The sequence below is a fragment of the Bidens hawaiensis genome, unplaced genomic scaffold, assembly GCF_021521415.1.
Source record: "Bidens hawaiensis isolate Kalapana, Puna unplaced genomic scaffold, B.hawaiensis_p1.1 tig00076938_1, whole genome shotgun sequence".
NCBI classification, from domain to species: Eukaryota; Viridiplantae; Streptophyta; class Magnoliopsida; order Asterales; family Asteraceae; genus Bidens; species Bidens hawaiensis.
The window spans coordinates 12,247-19,279 of record NW_027503261.1 but is presented as its reverse complement, the minus strand read 5'-3'; the positions used below and the strand labels follow the sequence as shown (position 1 = coordinate 19,279).

The 7,033-nt window shown below is 35.7% G+C and overlaps 1 pseudogene across 1 annotated transcript; it reads left to right on the top strand.

Moving 5' to 3' along the window:
- Nucleotides 1-355: 355 nt before the first annotated feature.
- On the top strand, nt 356-5,820 carry LOC143606751 (uncharacterized; annotated as a pseudogene). The gene is made up of 16 exons (XR_013148809.1): nt 356-603; nt 905-972; nt 1,335-1,490; nt 1,567-1,734; nt 1,806-1,955; nt 2,029-2,108; nt 2,194-2,469; nt 2,549-2,692; nt 2,766-2,900; nt 2,997-3,095; nt 3,168-3,224; nt 3,889-4,093; nt 4,174-4,292; nt 4,364-4,432; nt 4,516-4,614; nt 5,410-5,820. The product of XR_013148809.1 is annotated as an uncharacterized LOC143606751 (transcript).
- Nucleotides 5,821-7,033: the final 1,213 nt, after the last annotated feature.

Sequence of the window (7,033 nt, the reverse complement as noted above, 5' to 3'; positions counted from 1 at the left end):
AGTACTAGCGATTAATTGGATAAGAATTCATATATAATTTTTAAAATATGCATATATACACCAAAATTTATATGAAAAATTTCCAGTTTTAAACGATTTTGACAAAATAACGATTAATCGGTGGGGACACCGACCAACGTTTTATCAAGGATTAATGAGCGCCTAGACGAGGTTTTATAACCATGATTATACCCCTATTGCAGCCATGACATTTTAAAACTAATCTCATACCCGAGCATGCTATCGAAGTTTCCTAATGATGTCCAACTGAGTAGCCTTTGTGTGTAAGTGTAACCCTAATTTTCTGAAACTTTTGGGGTGGATTTGCATATTATGATCCGACCCATATTGACACGCCCTACCCGAACATCATTCTTCTCCTTCGACAACAAACCGCTCTCCACTCCAACAACACAACCAGCTCTCGATTGAAGAAAGAAAGAAAGCAAATGGAAGATAATAATAATATTAATAATAATAATGGAGTTGATTCCATCAACGAACAACGAATCTATGCTCCTCTTCTTAATCCAACAACCATCCCGTCCGGTGACCAGACCGTCTGGGCGGACGTTTCCTCTCTTCTCGTATCCGCTTCTAATGGTAATAATATTAATAATCTCTTCCTTTATTTTGAAACACGAAAGTATTAGGTTTATATATGTTAGGTCAGTCACCGATGATGATTGATTGATACGCGTGCGTATATAACTGTCATGTGTGTTGTTAGGTTAAATTCATTCACTAATTGTATCTGTTTTTATTAGGTCTGGCAATTGTATTATACTATTTGTGACTTGTGAAATTGGTTTAAACTCTTTGCATGATGCACATTCACATTTGACAGACACTTATTGAACAATTTAAATTACCTTTAAAATCCTCCCAATGTATGCATCTACAGATCTGCAAGACGGTGAGCTCATTTGCGGAGACAATTTTAATCTTTTTGCAGCCATGTCTGCTTTGGAGGTAATCATCTTATCATTTGATCATTTCATGTTTTCAATATTTTGTTATTTAAGATTTTGGAATTACATTTCAATCTTGTCTTTTTTATAAATTTTGGCACTAATTAGATAATATTAAATGTTATATAATAGCTTTTGTTTATTTCATATGAATAATAGTATTATTTTTCTAATACATAATATATTTTATAATTTTTAATCAAGTGCACTATTTTCTTAGGCCCTCACCTTTTTTGCGCTTTGCGCCTAGGCTCCAGGTGAGGTCTATGAGTCTTGAGTGCGACTAGCGCCTTTGATAACTATGGATTTGCTGAGTTTTTCCTCTTGGTTTGCGATGTATTTACTTTAATCTGTTTTTATTAGATAATGGACCCAAAGATGGACTCAGGCATTGTTTGTAAATATTATTCGGTTGATGAGGCCATTGAGGATGATGCTGCACCAGTCCCCTTGAGTATGAATAAAACTGTAGATGTTCATTGTATAATTGATGTCATGGATCACCTGCTTGCATGTGAGGTACTTTCAGTATTTATGCTTTTATTACTGCAGGCTTTATCATGGATTCTAATGAATAATAATATTTGATCGACAGGCAACTTGGCACAAGGGTCATTCGTTGGCACAAACTATTTTTTCTTGCATCTATCTTTTGAGACCTGATAGAACATCATCACATGCATTGCTGAGTTCTTACTGCACAGTTGTTCGTGCAACATGCAATGCGGTTATTTCAGTCGTTTCCGACACACGCACACATGAGGTAGAGCATATTGATATGCTATGTTGTATTATGTTAAGCACAAAGTATTAAGCGTTTATCTCTTGTAATAGGAAGAGGATCTGTTTACTATTACATCCGGGCTACCATTGAAAAAAGACGGTGATGAAAAATGTTTATCTATGCTAAATGTTCTAGAAGAACGGTTACTCGCCAGTTACATGCTTGCAAATCCCCGTCACATAAGAAGAGATCAATAGAAGGTGTTTTATACTTTATATTTCTTTTGCTTTATAAAATGTTACATAAATGAACGAGTATTTTTTTATATTGCAGACATAGAGCCGTTACAAACAAATCTTGATTTGGAAGAAGGATATTGCAAATCTGTGTTATGTCGTTTGCGTTTTCGTAAGGTCTTACCCTGTGTTTTATTTTCATACTTTAGAACTTAATCATTGGTTTTTAGTAACGTTAACTCGATTTTTTATCTGATGTCAGCATTTTTATCATGTTTTGGTATGTTTGAGGCGAGCACAAGGAAGGGGTTTGGATTTAGCAAGAAAGCATATAGCTTCGTGCTTAACGGAGCTCAATAACATCCTCAAAACAGAAGGTTTTCTTAGGTCAAACCGTAAATACGGAATGTGTGAGAATGCAACAGAAGATATTACAACAGCCTCTGGTTGTCAACCGATTGGGTTTGATTCAACTTTAAACACTAGATTATCTGCTCCAACACCACCCCGTGCAATCAAACTTCTTAGCTGGAAGAAGGTAAAAACTAACACTTACGCAATTATAAATTAATTAGCTTTTTTTACAGATGAGTTAATACTTTACTAACTGTTTATAGGCCGTCGAATATTTTGAAAAGCTGCTTCGTGATCTAGATGTTGTTTGTTCACATCCTACAGACTCGTCTTTTGAAGGTGTTTTGCGTTTCGTTGTTGAGTTTCAGAAGTTGCAACCTGATTTGGTTGCTAGATCTCATTTACAGGTGGATTTAAGTAATCAAAGAAGAATATTTTATGCTTTTCTTTTTAGTTCTCACACCTCAAACTAATAAACAGCTTCTGCTAGTTCAAGATGGGAAATTTTATGGGCGTGATTCTATGTTTACTGTGATTTGTAAAGCAGCTGCAGTACCCGAAATGACAAAGAATCTTGACATACAAAAAAATGAATCTTTTGTGCATCTTGGTCAGGTGAAAATCTTTATATTTACAAAAAAATGTGATCTTTTGTTATCTGTTTAACTTAATTATCCTAACGAATGGTTATTATAACTTTGCATGCTAAAGTTGTCAATAACTTTACTTAAAATCTTGTGTACAAATGCTGCGTGGCAAAGGCGCCAACTTGGCAAAGTCTTACAAGACTGGCGTATCTTACACATGCAGGTATGCATTATTTATTTTTCTTTTTTTGTAAGTTGCTTTATGTGGTAAATAGTTGTCTTTTTGGTTCAATAGCTAGAGCTTGCTCTTAGAAAGGAGTTTGAAGAAAACCCAATCACTTCAATCGATGAGGTATGCACTATCTGTTGATTTTCTTGGTAACCATAGGAACCTGTTAGGAGAAGTAGCGGACGTTAAATTCGAACCTGAGGAAAATCGGGCCCTTATAGGGTTGTAAACGGACCGAATCGAACTGAACGAGGCATTGTTCATGTTTGTTTTTTAAGCTTTTATCGGACAAACGAACGGTTCACGAGCTCATAAACTAACAAAATTTTTTGTTCTTGTTCGTTTGTTAAGGAAATGATTTTGTTCATGTTTGTGTTTGTTTGTTAATTTCATAAACGGGCAAACATAAAACGAACACAAACTTACAAATGAACATGAACAAACACAAAGAACATTAAAGTTTGAAAATTAAAAATTAACATTCTGAAGAAGTTTAAAATAACTGAACATAAACAAAGCGGACATGAACGTTAACAAACACGACCTCAGACATGGTCGTTCAGTTAACTAATTGAACGAAATTTCTTGTTCATGTTCGTTTGGTTCTTAAATGCATGTCAATGAACTTCCCGCTGAACACGCTGAGAGTTCAGTTCATTTACAACCCTAGGCGCTAACCACTGTGTCATCCCTTGTAGATTAAAAATTTGTTTACGACAGTTGAATCCAAAGTACCCTTTTTTTGGTCACTGGACTTATTGTTTTTACATACATATATATTTTGCAGAACTTATTCTTGAAGATGTATAAACACATACTTAATTGGATCGAGGAACAAACATATTGGATAGCTTTTCGTTTCCTCATCTTAGGTTTTGAACTGGAACTTTATTCTCCCAGTGAGTACTGCATGGTGTATTGGTACATATACATTATCCTCATCAAACTTGCTGAAAAAATGCATCTAAGAATGACCACAAACAGTGAAACTGGTGAGTATACCTTCAATTTATCATTTTCACTTTCCCTTTGTTAACAAATTTACTCATTAGTAACATGTTATTAATGCCAGGTAAGCGGAAGGGAAAGAAGAAAAAGGACTCCATGAAGGATGTGTCAAAGGATCCATCTATCCCACCTGGCGTTTTGTTACTTCATTGCCATATATATCTTGCTGAAGGGTTGACATTGGTAATATTATATTACTTTTGCAAGAAATTAGCAAACTTCTATCGCCTAAATTGTTTACTTTTTTTTTGTAGATGATTGCTGCTTTAAGAAATGAGTATGGTGTTTTTCAGTGTCGGGGACCGTTTAATACTGAGCAAGAGGTAACTCAATCTTTTGAATGCTTATAAGTTTACTGCAAATTAGTATTTGTAATTTAATTATTGGTTTTTTAATTAATAAACAGAGATTCATTCAGCATTTTGAGCACCTACAGAAAGCTTGCATTCCTGATCATGTTTCATACTATTCGTTCAGAGACTACACTGATAATGCACAATTTGATGTAAGTATTACATGTTAAATGCAATGTTTATTGCTTACATGGCAAGATGAGCTTGATTGGGTAAAGGTCAAAACGGGTTCAGGCTCAAACTCATTATTTTTAGTATGGTTCAGCAGGTTGCTGGTTTGGATGGGGTTGGTCTGCAAACACATTCTCGTAACTTAACTTTCTTTCTAAACAACGATTACATTAATTATCAATCGTGTCGGTTGGCTGGTAGACACATATATTCGTTTAACCCATCTTTATAAACGAATCAGTTGTAAACAGGTTAACCAATTGTAAGTAGATAAGTAGATTGTACTCAAGTTGTAAACATGTTAAATGTGTCATAAATGGGTCGGTTGGTTGTAATTAGTGGGTTCAACAGGTCGTAAATGTTGGTGGTTGAGCTGTTCAAATAAACGGGTCGACATGTTCAATTAAATGGGTTAAAACAGATAACATGGGCACATAAAATCGTGTAATCCGAACACGACCTGTTTAACTCGGTAATTCTAAACGAGTTAAGTTTTAAGCGGGTAAACTAGTTGCAAATGGATTGTACTAATGTAACGTGTCATAAATGGGTTGTAATTAATGGGTTAAATGGGTCGTAAACGCTGGTGGGTTGACCTGTTTAAATAAATGGGTCAACATAATTATATGAGTTAGTTAAGTCAACCCGAACACGACTGCAAACACATTTTTGTAACCTCTTCTAAATAGTTAACAAGCTAGTTGTCGTTTTATAAGTACAAAAACAATATTATTGCAGTAATAATCTAACTCTTTGAATAAAAATGATTGATTCAGACACTTGTTATGTGTAACTACTTTAAAGAAGCCCAAAGGATTGCAAAGGAGTTAAGAAGTAGTTTCTCAAACGACACAAACAAGCTAGTCGAGCTTCGGCATTTGGAGCAAGTTGCAGAACACAACGGTATCGACCTTAATCTTGTAAGTCGGCTAGGATCACTCGACCCATCACTAATGGTTTCTTTCGAATTCAACCATCATTCTCACTTTGCAACTGCTGTTGTCAAGAGATCCTGATTTTTTTTTTGTTTTTTGTTTTCAAATTTAATTATTCTTATTATTTGGTCATTTAGCTGTGTTCTAGGTTTGCAAATAGCGTTTCGCAACGTTTTGTCGGTATTGTTCCATAAAGGATATAGCTTTCATAATTTTTGTGTAACGCCAGTTGCGTTTAATATAGACTTGGTTTACAGGGATATTTTGGTAGTTTGTAACTGTAATAAGTTATTATTGTCAACACGTTATTTTGTACCTCAATAGGGTTGAATTTAAAAGTTGAAACCACATTGATGATATTCTGATCTTGTATTGTACTATGTAATTTCCAACCACATAATTCCTATTCAGATATGCTGTTGGCATCAATAATTAGGTGTCTTTGGACAACAAATCTTCAGCATGTCAATTGCATAATATAATAACGGGTAAATAAAGTAATGCATGTGCATCATAAAAAAAGGTGCAATGTTTTTTTTAATCATAATTATCATCTTTTGGTTGTTAGTCTCAACTCTCAACTAACGAATTGATTGATAATGATCCTACTTTTTTACCCATGGTCCGCGACTAATGGAATTCAACGTCGTGAGTTGTAGGTAGATGTGCACAAATCGGGTATTTTGAAAACCCGGAACCAGGTAGGAACTTGGTATTTTTTTAGTCGGGTATAAACTGGACCCGGTTAGAGGTGCACAAAAAAACCGGTTCTGGAACCGAACCGGTGTACCCGACCCGGAACCGGTTTCGGTTCGTACCCGGTGGTCCTAATACCCGGTTTGGACTCAACTTTCCTCTCTTCCTAAAATGAATAATTCCCTTCTAAGGCGAGACCTTGAGCATCACATTGTCACCAATGCTTATCAGCATAGGACTTTTGACGATCTTGAGCAGCTTTCATTCTTGTTTTGATCTGATCAAACTTTGAAGAGGTTTATTGCACAACTTCCAAACTTCCATAGCCTTGTTCCCATAGCCTCATGGAACTTCTTCCAGAATCTTGAAGTGAAACGAGTATCTCTATTGGACACGGTCGATAATGGCACTCCATGCTTAGCCACAAATCCTTTATGAACACATTTGCCAATACCTCTGACGAGATGGCTTCTCGTATAGGCAGAAAGTGAGCACTTTTCGTCAAACGGTCCACACCCAGATGGTATCATGATGTTTAGCTGTACGGGGTAGCTTAGTTATGAAATCCATGTTGATGTGTTCTCATTTTCATTCAGGTATCTCCAAAGGCTGCATCTTCCCATAAGGTTTGTGGTGTTTAGCCTTGACTTGCAAACATGTTAAGCACTTACTAACATAATCCACTACATAATTCTTCATACCCGACTACCGGTAGTCTCTCTTTAGATCTTGATACATCTTGGTTTAGGGTGCTCTGGTCGGTTGGCAT